This window comes from Panthera tigris, chromosome F2 (genome assembly GCF_018350195.1).
Source record: "Panthera tigris isolate Pti1 chromosome F2, P.tigris_Pti1_mat1.1, whole genome shotgun sequence".
NCBI classification, from domain to species: domain Eukaryota; kingdom Metazoa; phylum Chordata; class Mammalia; order Carnivora; family Felidae; genus Panthera; species Panthera tigris.
This window is the reverse complement of record NC_056676.1, coordinates 78,613,914-78,629,722: the sequence shown is the minus strand read 5'-3', so window position 1 is coordinate 78,629,722 and position 15,809 is coordinate 78,613,914. Positions and strand designations below refer to the sequence as shown.

At 51.8% G+C, this 15,809-nt stretch overlaps 1 long non-coding RNA gene across 3 annotated transcripts; it reads right to left on the bottom strand.

Moving 5' to 3' along the window:
* Nucleotides 1–10,962: 10,962 nt before the first annotated feature.
* Nucleotides 10,963–15,286, bottom strand: LOC122234960. Of its 3 annotated transcripts, none has more exons than XR_006212972.1 (4): nucleotides 14,690–15,286; nucleotides 14,372–14,529; nucleotides 13,397–13,498; nucleotides 10,963–11,867 (listed from the first exon to the last, which is right to left on the bottom strand). It is a non-coding gene; the product is annotated as an uncharacterized LOC122234960 (long non-coding RNA). The 3 variants fall into 3 exon arrangements; XR_006212974.1 differs by having other exon boundaries at nucleotides 10,963–11,528; XR_006212973.1 differs by having other exon boundaries at nucleotides 15,035–15,286.
* Between the last annotated feature and the right edge of the window lie 523 nt (nucleotides 15,287–15,809).

The window sequence follows — 15,809 nt, the reverse complement described above, 5'->3', positions numbered from 1 at the left end:
ATAGATGCCAGCCACAGCCCTCGGGCCTCCCCGGGGAGAACAGGAGCAACACCGGGTCCCCGCACCCCTGCGTCTCGGATGAGGAAACACGGTCAGAGAGGGGAGCAAACGCGGCCAGGCTCACACGAAGGGACAGAGGAGACCCCCAACTCTGCGCAAGCCCACCCGCCTCTCTGTTCCAATTCCGGTTTGGAGCCAGGCCAGTGCTTTCTGGAGGATTCGGGGCAGAAGAAGGAGCTTGCAAGCCTCCTTTTGAGCCGTTGTTCCGTTTCTCAACCTGACACCATCTTGCCTCAGCCACTGGGGGAATTTCAAACGGTGCCTGCTTGCAAGTCAAGGGGCTAATGAAGAGGGTTTTGCAAGCCAGCCTCCAAGAGCCCTTGTCGTTGTCTTTAGGGGAGAGAAAGCCTATCTGCAGGTTCCCACTGATCCTGGCCTGGCCTTACAGGGAGGAGCAGGGGCTGAGGGACAGGCATGAAGCTCCCGGCTTCCAAGGACTGGACAGGACTCCCAGGTGGGACGCATTTTCAGTGGCTGCTGAAGAGAGACCTTGCTAAGAAAGTCCCGTGGAGCAAAGACCCAAAGGAGTGGCGAGGGCTAGACACACTGTATCTGGGGAAGAGCCTCAGGGTCAAGGAAGTGGTGCCCCGGGAGGCTCCGAGGAGCAGCCTGTTGGCGGAAGGAACAGCCAGGAGCCGGGACCTGCGGGAGTCGGGGGCCGAGTGGTGCAAGATGGGCAGAAGGCCCAGGAGGCAGAGGGCCCCGGGGGGAGGGGGGAGGCAGAGGGCCTGAGGTGGGCGGAGGGCTGGAGGCATCTGGGGTGAGGACTTCACTCCAAGCGCAAGTTAGGGAAAGCACTGGAAGCTGTGAGCTATGGATCCACATGGCAACAGGATTGCTCTTCCCGCGGTGTCGAGAACAGTCTGCGGGGATCAGTGGGCACGAGGTGGGGGTGGGGGCAGTTGGGAGGCTATAAATTAACAACCCAGACACTTCGGTGCTTAATCAAGGAGTGTGGGTGTGCTTATGGCCCACGTGACACCTGATGTGGGTGAGGCCGTCCTCCTTCGTGTTTTAGACCTAGCATCCTGAACACACAGCTTGAAATTCCCGGCAGCAGGGAAATAGCCGTGGCAGGAGCCGTATCCGCTCGCCCGCGTCTCCACCTGCAAGCGGCCTCATTTCCCCCCACAGCCTGCCAGACAGACATAGTCACTGCGCATCTCCCCCAGGGCCCAGGAAGGACCAGACGCCTGGGCCTGCCTGAGCCCTGCGTTCCCCGGCCCACAACAAAACATGCCTGCAAAGGGCCTAGCACCCAGTGCCCGCCCACAGTGGGTACCTGTCCGTGGCAGCTCCCGTGAGATCTCTTCTGACGTCTGGTCCCTCTCAGCCCCGCGTTGTTCTGGGCCGTCCTCCCCCCTGCCGCCCACCCAAGCATCCGGTGCACACTGGATGGTAGTGTTAGTGAGTCTTAAACCCTACACAGCAGCATGCAGTTTATCAACCGCAATTATATTCCATCCGCCCACAGCCTTCAGCCCACAGTGCTGACCTCGGTGCTCTGTACACAGTCGGCACTTAATGAATATTAGGAATGCCCTCGCCGACTGAATATTTGCCAGGAGGAATCCGGAACTGAGAATAGGGTAGTGGTTGGCCGCTGGGCCCATGGTATTGGATTAAATATTGGGACTAGAATAAACATTTTCAAACACCCACAATCCTGAACACTTAAGGAGAACCCTGTGCTATGCGCTCTCCTAAGGTTCAAAGGTGTTAATTGTTTATTCCTCAAGGTAAGCCACTGAGGAGAGTTTGGTGATCGTTCCTGTTTAGGGATGAAGAGACAGGCACAGAGAGGGCGTTCGATTGCTGAAGGTCACAGAGTGAGTCAGTGGGTTGCGGAGCCCAGGTTTGGCTCAAGGGCCTGTCGCTGGCCCCTCTCTATTCCTTCTCCGCATCGCTTGGCTTCCATCAGAGCCCTGGGAGAGAGTCCCAGGACCTGGTAAAGGGTTAGTGTGTGTCACTGTCCCAGCTGCTTTCCATTTGTGCCAGATAGCAGGCCTGCGCAGTGCCGAGGTATGTGCTGGGCACGCGCAAACTTCATACGAGACAGACGGGCCAGTGGGTGCTGGCCCTGGAACGCGGTCACCCCTGTGGCCCTGCCACCTGCTGTCTGCTGCTCACCTTCTCACCACGGGCCCCTTCCCCCATAGGCTGCGTTTGCCCCCTGCGCACACACCTGTGCCTCCCAGGATGACCACCTGGCCTTGAGGCCCTGTCCTGGACCAAACAACCCCTCAAACTTTGGTGCCTCTGTTTACCCAACATGGCAAACAGCTGCGTGGATCGCAGCAAATTACAGAAAACCCGACAATGGGAGGTCGTGTTGGAGGATGACCTGGGCTCCCCACCCCCCACCCCCAAGTTCATATGCGAAGTCCTAACCCTTACTACCTCACAATGTGACTGTGTTTAGAGATGGGGTCTTAAAAGAGGTGATTAAGGTAAGACGAGTTCACTGGGGTGAGCCCTGATCCAGTACGACGGATGTCCTTAGAAGGGAACAGAACAGGGGCTCCTGGGTGGCTCGGTCGGTGGAGCGTCTGACTTCGGCTCAGGTCTTGATTTCACGGCTTGTGAGTTTGAGCCCTACATCGGGCAGTCTGCTGTCAGCACACAGCCTGCTTCAGATCCTCTGTCCCCGTCTCTCTCTGTCCCTTTCCCACTTGGGCTCTCTCTCGCTTTTTTCTCAAATATATACACACTAAAAAAAGAGAGAGAGAGAGAGAAGTACACAAACACACACGAGGGACCATTTGAGGACACGGGCAGGAGACGCTGTCTACATGCCAGGAGAGAGGCCTCAAGAGGGCCAGCCCTGGGCACACCTTGACCTCAGCCTTGCAGCCTCCGGAACTCTGGGAACACACGTTCCTGTTGTGTAAGCCCCAGCCTGCGGCACATCTATGGTAACCCCGGCAAAAGGCTGGTGTGAACAAACGCGGGCGTGTTCTTACTGGAGGCAGGTTGTCCGGGGCCAGTGCAGCCTACTCGTCAGGGACCCAGAATATTTCTTTCCTTTTAGCTTTTATTTTTACGTTTGCAGATGGCTTCTGCTTTTTAGGTAGTCAGAAAAGGCAAAGGCAAAGGAGGATTTCTTCCCATGTGGCCTTCTCCCCTCATGTGAGGTTTCCCCAAGTGGAGCTGGCCAGAACTGAGTCACACAGCCACCCCCCGCCGTGAGGACCTGGAGAGGTCATTTCAGCTGTGCCCATTCCCTCCCCAGGTCATGTAGGGCCTCCACAAAGAGGTAGAGGGGTGGGCGAATGGGTAGCAAACAGACACACTGTGGGGTCTCCTGCACGAGCTAAGGGCACCTGTTAAAAACTAAGCCACGTGGCAAGACCTCCTCTTGGAGTTAGGGTCACCTCAGCTAAAGGACCATCGGCCTGTGATGTGAACGCAAGTGTTCACATGGTAGGGCGGGGGCTCCTCGGGGAGGGCTGTCTGCCCGCTCACGAGGACATCTCTTCACGGAACGTTGTGACAGCAGGATCTTCCGGTTGTGCGGAATGAGGAGCCGTGTTTCTTTGCAAACGGGCAACCGAAGCCCGTGTGAGCCCCTCTCGGGACTTGCGGAGAAGAGGCCAGGCATTCATTCTGTGCTTTAGGGAACGAGAGTTAGCTCCTAGGGGGTTTTGGCCCCGCATCAATTTCCAGTTTGGTCATTTACCCTCGTGAGGTATAACCACTCATTAGGCACTAGCCCTGATGTGACAATATCTAGCCCAGACCCCAGGGGTCCCCAGGACTAGAAAAAGCTCCTGCCTAAGCTCCAGAATCCTGCAGGGGTGATTCAGAGGAGACAGCCACTCAGCAGGTAAGAGGCATCCCCTGCGGTGCCTGCGGCTGGCAGGTGTCTGGGGAGCCCTCGTGGCTGGTGGGGAGAGGGCCTGAGGGTAGAGGCTGGGATCCCTGCAGGCTGACCTGGAGGCCAGAGTTTGGAGAATTTCCGCTCATTAGCACTGCCAACCCCCATCAAGCGATGTTCGCATCTCGTGAAGGGAAGTAGCAGTCTGGCCTTGATTTCCATTCTGTGATGTTCTGTTACGTCAGCCCGAGAAGACTGCCACGGGGCTGGGTTGGTCTTTCCCTCAATTTCACGAAACACTAGCTAAATCACTACCGTCACTGGTGCGTACAAGAACTCTCTCTTGTCTTTTACGTACGGACTGCTGACTCATTCATTCATAATTCACAGTCCATTCCCTTCCCCGCCACTGGAAGAAGCCGCATCAATGTGTTTCATGCGTATCCTTGAGGAGACCATTAATATGGCAGAGTCTACCTTTTCTTACACTTGAATCAGAAAGTAGGATCATGTATACAGTTGGCATTCACACGGCACGGGTAGTGGCGTCCATTTACATGCTTGCCCCAAAGCCGTGTTACTTCTACGTCCCTTGCTGCGGTGGAGTCTGAAGGGATCTGGACCGTTTGGAAATCCCCCCGATCAGATATCGATGACATCAGACCAATTGGACGGGTGAGTAAGAAGTATGTTGGAGACCTTGGTGCGTGCACTCTGTCGGTGTTAAGTCAATGACTGTCGAGGGCCCTGCTCCGTTAGCTAAATTTGGGGTGCAGTGTATGCCCTAAATCAAGGGTTTTCACTGTGAGACCATCACATTTAGGGCCAGCAAGCCTTTTCATTTTTTTATTTTTCTATTTGAGAGAGAGAGGGGGAGAGAGAGAGAACGAACAAGTCAGGGAGGGGCAGAGAGAGAGAGAGAGAGAGGGAAAGAGAGAATCCCAAGCAGGATCCATATTCAGCACGGACCCAGGGCTGACGCAGGGCTCAGGCTCGATCCCACAACTCTGAGATCATGACCCGAGCCGAAATCGAGAGTCAGATGCTCACCCGACTGAGCCCCGCAGGTGCCCCTGGGTCCAGATAAGACTTTGTCACAGAGGACTGTCCTGTACTTTGCAGGGTGTTTACCAGCTTCCCTGGCTTCAACCCACCATGTGCCAGCGGTACCTCCTCCCCAAGCCGTGACAACCAAATACGTCTGCAGATGTTGTCCAACATCCCCCAGGGGGTAACGCTGCCCCCTTGTCAAACACCATTTCCCAAATCAGCTACCTTCAGGCGGTTTTGTGACCCAAAGGCAGATTCAAGCCCAACAGGGTGGGGGGCGCAGCCTTGGGGACCATCACCCAGAGCCCAGCTTTGAGCTGTGTGCCCTGGTTCCTGGAGGGGAAGTGCTTCCATCAGGTGGCATCGGCCAGAAGCACGTGTTTTCATGGGTTGCTGTTTGCAGGGCCAGCTTCACATGTGTCGCCACACATTCACACAGGGCACCGTGCTCAAAAGGGCTCTCGAGGGCTTAAAGTTCTTCTGCTGTCATCTATTTAAACATTTTTGGGGCACCTGGGGGGCTCAGTCGGTTGAGCATCCAACTTTAGCTCAGGCCATGATCTCACGGTTCGTGAGTTCAAGCCCCGCATCGGGCTCTGTGCTGACAGCTCGGAGCCTGGAGCCTGCTTCCGATTCTGTGTCTCCCTCTCTCTCTGCTCATCCCCAGCTCACGTTCTGACTCTCTGTCTCTCAAAAATCAATAAACACACAAAAAAATTTTAAGCATTTTCAGTAAGGGACCTGCATTTTCATTTTGACCGGGTCCCCCAAATTATGTAGTCATTCCTGCTGCCTGGTCACTTTGAGAGCCTCATGCCAAAAGTTTGTCTTTTCTCTACTGGTGTCTTTGATTTGGTTTTAAGAGTATGGGAAGAGGGGTGCCTGGGTGGCTCAGTCAGTTAAGCATCTGACTTCAGGTTGTAATCTCGCAATTTGTGGGTTTGAGCCCTGCGTTGGGCTCTGTGATGACAGCTCAGAGCCTGGAGCCTTCTTCGGATTCTGTGTCCCCCTCTCTCTCTACCACTCCCCCACTTGCTCTCTGTCTCTCTCTCTCGAAAATAAATAAAACATTAAAATTTTTTTAAAAAGTATGGGAAGAGATCTCACTTTCTATTTGGCTGTGCTGATTCATGCCAAGACCTGTGGCACAAAAAAGGGAAATGGGAGATTATTGGATTTAAAGAACTCTTGTCACAGGTGGAAAATCCAAGGACCAGAAAGCAAAAGTGAGTTGTCCAAAGTCACACAGCAGAGCCAAGGATGGGGTTACTATTGTTCAGGTTACTTATCCAGGTGAACTTCCATTCATTCATTCATTCAAACATGCAGGCAAACATTTTAAACATGTGACCACGAGGCCCCTGTTCAGTGTAATCCAGTGACTGAATTGGCCAATAGCAAAGTAGATGAGACGTTATCCCAAGAAACTTAGAGACGTTATCCCAAGAAACACACACACACTCAACTAACAACCCACATGATGATATGTCCCAGGGCGATACACAGGACAGGTAAGGTTCAAATTCGGAGGCTGTCACTTAGTGCTGGATGGACCGAGCAGGTTAATTCAACCTACATGAGCCTCAATTTTTTTCCCTCTTTAAATAAGACTGGTAATTGCCAGGCTCACGGAATGATGAGAAATCAGCCCATGAAAGGGTTTTATAAAAACCGAAAGGTGGAACTTACCAGAAGGGTTCATTCTGAGAGCAGGCTGTGAGTGTCTGGGCCCAAGCAGGTGCCCCTCCCCCCAGGGGATGAACGCACCATTGGAGTCATGCTCACGGGAATGCAGGGAGGTGGTATTTTGGTCCCACTTCCGACCCAAGGGCAAGTGCTCCCATTCCTTTAAAGGTAACCATTATAAAACTAATTATGAGTTTTTAAACATCTACTTATGAGCAAGGTCCTCTTTGGAAAGTCTTAAATATTTTTAAAAGCACACGGAATCAAAATTTTCAACAATGTTTGCTGGCCCTCCTTCCCTCTTATGACCCCACAGTGGTTTCTTTCAAAATGTCTGTGTTTCCCTTTTGTGCTTTGGTTACTGGCCCCAGATCAGTGGGGGAGGAAGGTAAATGAGATGTGGGCAGCCTGGGCACTGAAACCACGTGTGGGGACCGGCTGCTCTGAGATGGCGACCTGGGCATCCGTCCCTTGGCAGTCACTGCTTACTTGGTCTGATCTCAAGAGAGTAGTTTTCTCTCCACTTCTTGGGAAACTTTTGTTTATTCTATTTTCAAAATCCCAGCCATAAAGAAGTTACAGTTTTGGCAGTGGGAACAGACACCTTCCAGGCCATTTGGCTCTTTGTGGCCTCATTTAATTAGCTGACCGTCTGTGCAGGCTTGATACACGAGGCACAGACATCAGGGGCTGGGCGGCTTAGGAGAAGAAATGGAAGGAGTGACTCAGGTTGGCGGGTGTTTCCACCTCCTTTGTTGATGGATCGATAACATCTCCACACCACGTGTAGGTGTGATGCCTCACGTCCCTTCCCTTGTCCTTCCCAGAGCACTCACGCTGTACCTGCGGGAGCCCCGGGAGCTGAGTGTCGGCCTGGCTGTGCCTCTTATGAGATTCCTGACCATCCATGCATCTTCTTGCCTCTTTAGCCTCAGCTTCATAGATGTAGCTGGACGGAGCGGAGCTCTGTGATCTATAAACCTTCCTCCAACTCTTCCTTTTGGGACCAGGTGCCAGAGAGGATCTTTTTTGTTCTGTTTTGTTTTGTTTTTAATGTTTATTTATTTTTTGAGACAGACAGAGAGACAGAGAGGCAGAGAGAGAGGAGGACAGAGGATCCGAAGCGGGCTCTGCATGGACAGCAGTGAGCCTGATGTGGGGCTCGAACTCATGAACCATGAGATCATGATCTGAGCTGAAGTCGGATGCTCAACTGACTGAGCCACCCAGGTGCCCTGGTAGCAGAGGGGATCTTAATCCATGCCAGGCCCTGGGCTTGATGCCGGGAAACCTCCACCCTGGAACTTACCCTATCAACGGGGAGACAGAATATGCAGGGGTAGGTAAGCAGGTGTGAACAGCACAGCTCCAGGGTGTGACATGTGCTCCGAGTGAAGTGAACGGACAAGAGCCCAGGAATGCATACCTGACCTGTCTCTCCTTGCCCCTCTTGGCTCCTTCCCGTGAAGCCAGGGGCCATGGAGCCAGTGGCTCAGTTCACATCCCTGGGTTTGTTGGACAGAGCACAGAATGGAAGAGGGATGGAGAACAGGCCTGGAGGGGAAAAGCTCACATCTTTCATGTCCTCAAAAGAATTTGAAATGATGTGAAGTTCTAAACAACTCATTCGAAGGGGAAATTGGAGTGAACAATCATCAATATTCTGTACATTGATAATAATGAAATTATTGCGTACCAAACCATGGTGTTTTATGTTGGGGAAAAAGGCAGGCTTACAGCTGGGGAGTTAAGCTTCAGGCAGTTTGGGAAAAGGCCAAGACAACTCTCCCCTGCTTCCTCTTAATATATAGCAAAAATCTACGTATAAGACGAGAATGTAGTGACTTAGAAAGCAAAAATAGAACAGGGCAATATTTGCTTCTCTGAGGTGTCAGTAATTTGGACAACATCTAATAATGCTAACCAAGAAAAAATAATAACCAGTAAACATTAACGATAGGAATGAAAATTGAACATAACTACAAATGTCAAACATTAAAGATAACTGTCTGTGTCAAATGCAGTATGTCGATAAATATAGACAAAATGAAAAATATATATAATTTATATACAAACACATACAAATATATATAATTCCATTTTGATACAAATGCTTCCAGAGAACACAACTCATCCCCGGCTCATTTGTGAGGCATCGGAATGTACATCAATACCCAAACCAAGTAAGGGTGATTTACAAGAAATATAGATCCAAAAATCCTAACCAAGATATTAGCAAACTGAATCTAGACAAGGAAGTTGTGCAGAGAAAAGCTAAGTACTCTGTCCAAGTGAATTGGAGGTGGCTGAACCAGGACTGGACTCCAGAGAGAGGGTCCTGCTTGACAGTGTTTAATAGGATAGTGTTGAGAGATGTAGACCTTGGCAAATCAAGAAAAATCAACGTATTCTCCATATGTAGATGGGACTTTGAGTACCTTCGTTGCTCTTCCATTATTGGTTCTCCAACAGCCCTTTTGCTGACTGAGGTAGGGTGACCAACTCATCTCGGTGAGACTTCTCCTATTTAGAACAACAAGTCTTGGAGCGCCTGGGTGGCTCAGTCGGTTGAGTGTCCGACTTCAGCTCAGGTCATGATCTCATGGTTTGTGAGTTTGGGCCCCACATCAGGCTCTGTGCTGTCAGCGAGAAGCCTGCTTCAGATTCTCTGTCTCCCTCTCTCTCTGCCCCTCTCCTGCTTTCATCTCTCTTTCTCTCTCAAAAATAATGAATAAACATAGAAAAAAAAAAAAAAGAACTACCAGTCTCACTTCCTGGGTAATCCCCTCCATCCTGGGCAAATCAGGACCATCTGTCACCCTGAATGCTGGCAACCTGGTGTTCTTTATTTTCCTGATCACTCCCTCCGGCAAAGAGAATGGAGTGTGGCAGAAAACTCAGTTTGCTTAGTGACAGCAGAAGACAGAGATGCAGAGACGATTAGAGAGCTAACGGATCATAAACTGTCCAGAACATGGAGTCTGTTGAGCTCTTCCTGGTGCCGGAACTTGATGCAAGCCCTCACTATCCTTGCCAATTATCATGACAACGACCCATCAAGATATGTCTTATCACCCCTATTTTGGATGGAAAAAGAAAAAAGCTAAATGGGCACAAGGCAACAAGAAAGAAAGCGTGAATGAGTTAATCAATTAATAAAGTAATAACTTCATTGCTTCCATTAAAGTGACATCCTTGATTAATATGGTGGCACCTGGCCTTCCCCCTGCTCACAGAGCCCGCTGGAGCTTGACCAAGGAGCCCCAGGTGCCCACGGCACGGCACAGGCTCCCTCCCTGGGCCCGGCTGTCACCTGAGGCCCTCCCCAAAACTTCCCTCTGCTCTCTCCTGAAGCGGGCAGGTGGCCTGGCCTGGTGCTGGTGGCAAGTCAACAGAGAACAATTCCTTCTCCTTGGACAGAAGAGAGGTTGGCCGAGCAGCTCTGGGGGAGCTCCAAGAATACCTGGGACACCTGGCATCAGGGCTTCCGCACTGCAGACTACAGCTCGCGTTCAGAGCCCTCACAAATACTATTTCTAGAAGCACCAGGCTTGGAATTTTCCAAGCTCGTCAGAACTCCTTGGAAACTCGGAATGGTGTTCTCGGAACACTGCAGGGCACAGAGCAGACGTTTGATGGAATTCAGAGCTTTCTGGCTCTGAAGACTTGGCTTTCCTAACAAGCTGGTCATTCATTTCTTTCTGCTTCCAGAGGGGGAGCACCCCCAGACTAGGTGCTCCCATCTTACCATCTCTGTATTCTCTGGGCCCAGCACAGTGGTGGGCACCCAGGGATGCTCAGGCCATGCCCTTTTCCCGTCCCCTCCTGGTGTCACTGGCTGCTCTGGCCTGGTGAACAGCCTCCACACAGTGAGAGTGAGGCAGATACTTGAACTGTCCATGCAAGCATAGACCCTAGTCCACACTGCTAGCCTGGGGTCATGGAGACTGAGGAGCATAGACTTTAGAGCCAAATGGATGTGGGTTCAGTTTCTAGGGACTTATTCCTAAGCCTAATATTTTCATCTGCGATGCAGGGGTTACCTAGCTCAGTATTTTTACGGCTACAGACCATGTTGACTCAAACTGTTATGCAAAGAAGTAATTAAAAAAATTTCGAAGAAGTCTGGGCTTCAATTACTCTTTCTTAAACTGCAGAACTTGTCAGAGTTTCTCATAGTCCACTGGATATCGTAAGTCTCCAAGAGAAGTCTATGTGAGCCCCAAATGCCAAATGTACCGGGTCATTTTGTCAAGGAGCATCTTGAAGGTCTAGGGTTCTTGGAACCCACTTTGGGAAACACTGACAAAGCCTTTGGAAAGCAATAAAATGGGTATCAGCTGTCAGTACACTTTTCATAATTGTTACTGTTGCTTTATTACTTATTTATCCGTTGAAATAATACAAGGGACCTGGATCTGAACAAGCCCAAGATCATGTTTCAAAATTCACAAACGATTTTCTGAATAGAATTTCATGCTGGATTCGCTCAGGCCCATCTCCTGTGAGTTTCGCCAGCTTTAAAACATACACATTGAAAGCAGACAAATCCCTTCTCTCCTTGCTAATTAGGATGATGGATAGTAGAGCAGGGATCATCCCATGTCACAGTAGAGATGATGCCATGGCTTTTAATTAACCATACAGGGATTTGAGTGACGTGAGAGAAGCAGTGACAGTCCTCCAAATGCACACGTGCTTACTCACACCCCAGACACACCAAGTCTTCAAGGACCAGTGACAAGGGAACAGTGGATGCCAACACCACTTAGCATTTTCAATTGCCCCTCTTTCCACGAGATGAGGTAGGGAAATGCAGACCGAGAAGAAGAGGCAGATTCACACCGCTGGCCTTTCTCGAAGACTTCTTGGGGGTACGTTCTTATTCCTTAGACACTTTCAGTCCCATTGTCACCTAAGTGGTGAATGGTTTTCCATTATTTCCAAGCACATTCTTGTACCCAGTGAGTACTGCTGGCCTTTAAGCCTGGCCCACATCCCCAGGCTGGGACTCTACTTCTGGGTTCTTATGCAGGGTCTGCTGTTGACTTGCTGGGGCATTTGTGAGTTTCCTTCACCATCCACCTTCCCTTTCTATGAGGCTGGATCCATTCTGCCGTGAGTGCCTTTGGGCTATGGCTGGCCTTGACTGCTTTATCCCAATTCAGCAAACATTTGGTGATCACCTGCTAGTTCCTGGGCCCTGGTTGTATGTAGGAGCCCAAACTCACTTCTAATCTCAAGGCCAAATAGTCTAGTTGGGTAGGGAAACACAGACACACAAAAAATAATGCATATACTGTGTAACTCAAGGGGGCCTGGAGTGGTCTGGTGCCAACCACTGGGCTTCTGCCTGCTGAAAGAGCCACCTATGGCTGCCCACCACCCTCCATCCCCTTCCCCCACCCCGGCCTCCCCAAGGGTCAGGCCCCTGTGACCCTACATTTCAGGCTGCAGATCACAGGACATGGCTAAGGAGGAGAGAAACTGCCAGTCTGGACTGTTGTGGGGCTCGACTTTACTGGGACTGACGGCCATTCACATGGAGGCTCAGAGAAGTCAAAGTTTTGTCTGTTGTCACTTGGCTAAGAAGTGGCAGTCTGTTGTCTCATCTCCTCTGTGAGGGACGGGGCTGGTGCTTGGCTCAGGTCTCCTTCATGTGGCAGGTGCCCCCAGCCTCCACAACGGGTCCTCAGCGTCCCCTTCTCCTAACATTTGTCCTTGCCTCAGAGAGCGTGCTCCCTCCCTGGGGACAGCCTGCAGCCAATGACTGGCCGATGAAGGAGCACAGATGGCCAGCCCCCTGCCTGCCGGAGCGGGGAAGCAGCCCTGTGGAGACCCTCCCCACCTGTGATCTGGCTCAAGGGAGGCCCCTCCCCTGCTCTGCCTCCCTTACTTCCTGTGGGTCACCCCCTCAATGAGTCAGGTGAATCCCACCCCATGTCTCAGGCTCTGCTCTCAGGGCCTGACCTAAGATATTCTCCAAAACCCAGACCCCTGTCCATGCCATGTTCAGGATTACCACCAGCCTTTCTCTGTCCTGACGTGTGTCCTGGGATGCTGGCTGGTAACAGTGAAATATGTCATGAAGCGTCACTGCCGCCTGTCTTCCAGGCTGTTTGGCCAATGGCTGGCTTGAGGTGAGGGGTAGAGGAGAGAGAGGTTGGGGTATCTGCTCGTCTGCTCCTGCCCTGCCTTGCTGCCCAGTCACGACCTGTACCCATCTCTGCAGGGCTCCAGCTTTGAACCCAGCTCCTAACACCAAGTCTTCCCCTCTCCTCTTCTCTAGGGGTGGCCATGTCTCCCCCACCGACTGCTACTGGTCCCAACTGGTCCCGACTGCTACTGATCCTTTGTTAGGGTCCCTTCCAGCAAGAGTCCCTTTGTTCCTAGTCTCTGCAACGTTCCTGGCTGAGGGGGACATCTCTTTTCTGCCGGGCACCTGACTGCCTCAGCTTTCATCTGACAGGTGGATTCAGATTAATTGCCAGTGGCTGCCTGCGGTGGGGTGTTTTGAATGATTTGGGTGTTTCCCCAGCAGGGAGAGTGCTGTGATCTATTAGTGATGCCTGTCAGTGTGCAGCAGGGGAGGGTGACATCAGTGCTACCTGTTGGCGGTCCCTGAACTACAGGCTCAGTCCCTGAACTCCCTTCCAGATCAGACTTCTAGACCCATTTATGGACAAAGGGATGAGCTTGCCTGACCAGAGCAGCCTACAGAAGACGCTGGCCAACAGGCTGGCGGCTTATGGTCACGGAAACCCGTGGTGCTGTGGGAAATACCTGTTCTGTGTGGCCGGTTCACCTTGACCTTGTAGTTTATGGACTCTGAGGTGCTGGTGTCAGTGGCGGACCACCAGGGGGCGGCCTTTCACAGGCTGTTGACTGGCAGGTGAAAAAAAAAAAAAAAAAAAAAAAAAAAACCAAACCAACCAGGTGGTCCACTGAATGCAAACACTTCCCGCTAGAAGTGAAGCTACGTGACGTCATCACAAAGGCACCATTGGAGCCAGGAGCTTGTTTTCAGTTCTTTCTTCTGCCCCCATTATCTCTCATAAATTCATATTTTCATCTAAAACATTATTGGATCAGCTATTCTAGGCTGAATTCTGTGGTATGTTCTGAGGGGGAATAAGAATAACCCCACAGCCCTAAGCCTATGAGGGCAGGTGGGGCGCCCTAATCACACGGGGTCCATTACTGAATTTGATCTCAGTTATGGAGGTGGAGGGGCTCTCGGGTGGTTCAGTCGGTTAAGTGTCCGACTTCAGCCCAGGTCACGATGTCACGGCCACTGAGTTTAAGCCCCACATCGGGCTGTCTGCTGTTAGTGCCGAGCCCGCTTCAGCTCCTCTCTCCTCACCCCTCTCTGTCCTCCCCCCATTCCTGTTCCTTCCCTTTTCGCTCTCTCAAAAATAAATAAATAAATAAAGGAGATTTAGTTAAAAAAATAAAATAAAGTATGGAGGTGGAGAATGGGGTGGTTATTTTAGACAGGGGGACATTTCCCCCACGGAAGACCTGAGCTACGTGAGCTATGTGTAGGGGTGAGTCAGGTAAGGGGCTGGTGGTTTGCTGGTCCAGGCAGTGGGAGCCAGAGCCAGAAAGACCCTGGGCCAGAAAGATGAAGGGATTGGAAACCAGGCCGGAGCATTTGGACTCCACTGGGACCGAGCAGATCGGTGAAGAGGAAAAGCAGAGGGAGGCAGGTGCATTGGGCCGGCTGGGGCCGGAACACATGCATGCGGGGGGGCTGACCTGGTGCGTCCAGGAAGTGCTCCCTGAAGCTGGGGGTTGCTGAGCAGGAGACACAGTCTCTGTGTGTGATGATGACACCGCGTGTGTCCCAGGCTGTGTGAGGCTCAGTGGGGTTCTGCGTGGGAGCGTGTTCTGTAAGCTCGGGGGCAGAGGTCATGCTGTCAGGGAGCCAGCACCAGAGCCGTTAGTCTCCTGAGTGGCAGCAGGTGAGGTCCCGCTGATGCCCACCCAAGTTCCCTCAGCCCTGAGAGGCCAGACCTCCCGCAATCCGTCCAGAAGTGCATTTCCCCCCTCCCTCCCCTGCCCACATGCATCCACCTTTTGACTTCATGGCTCGGGCTTTTCCAAGCCCCCTATGTCTCCCTTTCCTCCTCAATCCATCCCCGGAAATGGCTTTAAAAACTCCCTTTGGGGTCTCTCTGACGTGTCTCCTCAGGACCTTGTAGGCTCTGTCTGCCCCAGATACCCAACACTTAACAACTCTGTCTGTGGCGACTGGAGGCCACTTAGGAGGGAGAGTGGGTGCTGCAGCCACGGGGACGTCCCATCCAGGCTCCCAGGCTCTCCTCTGGATGTCCTTGCCTTCTCCTTTACCCTCCAAACTTCTATTTGCTCTTCAGAACTCAGCGGACTGACTTTCTCTGAACCCCCAGGACAACCGACCTGCCCCTCTCTGCACTCCCAGAGCTCCTGTCCCCACGTTCAGTGGAACAGGCAGGTGGCTGTGGGGCCGGCTTCTCCCTGGCCGGGTTAGCTGCCCAAGGGCTGGTGGCGTCTTGTCCAGGGCCCAGCACGGGGCTTGCGCTTAGTGGGGCATCAGCAAAAGCCCATCCGGATATGAATGTGTGAGTCAATGAATAAAAGAACACAAGTCTACGGGGACATTGCTCCCAAAAATGCATGTGGAGAGAAGCCCCCTCGCCCCCTGCCAAAGTGTGGTGTGCTGAGGGACGAGCCCACACATTCTAGGAAACGCCTCTCAGGCTGCAGAGAATCATAAACAGATAAAAATTCCATTTTGTCTTCAGCTCTGTGTTCCTTTGTGAGGCGTCCACAGAGAATCAGCCCAGATTCCAATTAGCGGCCCAGGGCCCAGGACCTGGAGGGTGGCTCAGCTCCCTCCCATTGTGAGCAAGTGAACCAGTAATAAATCCCCAATTAACAAGAGGGAACATTGATTGAACTTTTTTCCCCCCTTGTCCTCCACTTTTGTTTGGTGCTCCCTGTAAACAGGCTGTGTGGCTGGCGTTCAAGAGGAAAGAAAATTGAATTTAAAGTTATTTTAAGCTTGCCATGATTAATGTCTTGCCAGGTAAGCCATGAAAAGGGATATCAAAAGACCAGAAAAATAATTCTACTCTTAAAGCAGCAAAAGCGATCTTCCTGTCTGCATATGTATGTATCACAGAGACCCCTGTCTTAGCTCGGGCTGCCGTAG